Below are 537 nucleotides of genomic sequence, written 5' to 3'. Positions count from 1 at the left end.
CGTTTTTTGGAGCTTCTATCCGTGTATTGTAGCATTCAGACACTGCAAGCCACTGGTGCAAGTTGATGGCACGCACCTGTATGGAAAATATAAAGGTGCACTTCTGGTAGCGGTTGCACAAGATGGGAATCAAAACATTGTGCCTATTGCATTTGCGATTGTCGAGGGCGAGACAGCAGACGCATGGGAGTTTTCCTAACCAATTTGCGGAGATATGTTGTTACCATTGATGGTGTGGGTATTATTTCAGACCGCCATACCTCCATCGACGCTGCAATAGCTCGCAGTAACGGTGCATGGTCACCACCAAGGGCGTGGCACATGTACTGCATCAGGCACATCGGGTCCAACTTCTTAAAGAGGTTCAAGGCTTCGTATTTGCATAAACCCATGGTGAACACAGGTATTTCATTTCGCTGTTATGGTTCTATTCATAGTAATTTTATGGCATCTGCTTATTATGATTAAATGGTTTGTTCAACAGGCTATTCTAGGACGGAACAGGAGTACAACAAAAACTACCAAAGACTTAAAGAG

This window comes from Arachis ipaensis, chromosome B09 (genome assembly GCF_000816755.2).
Source record: "Arachis ipaensis cultivar K30076 chromosome B09, Araip1.1, whole genome shotgun sequence".
Classification (NCBI taxonomy): domain Eukaryota; kingdom Viridiplantae; phylum Streptophyta; class Magnoliopsida; order Fabales; family Fabaceae; genus Arachis; species Arachis ipaensis.
This window is presented reverse-complemented; position numbering follows the sequence as displayed.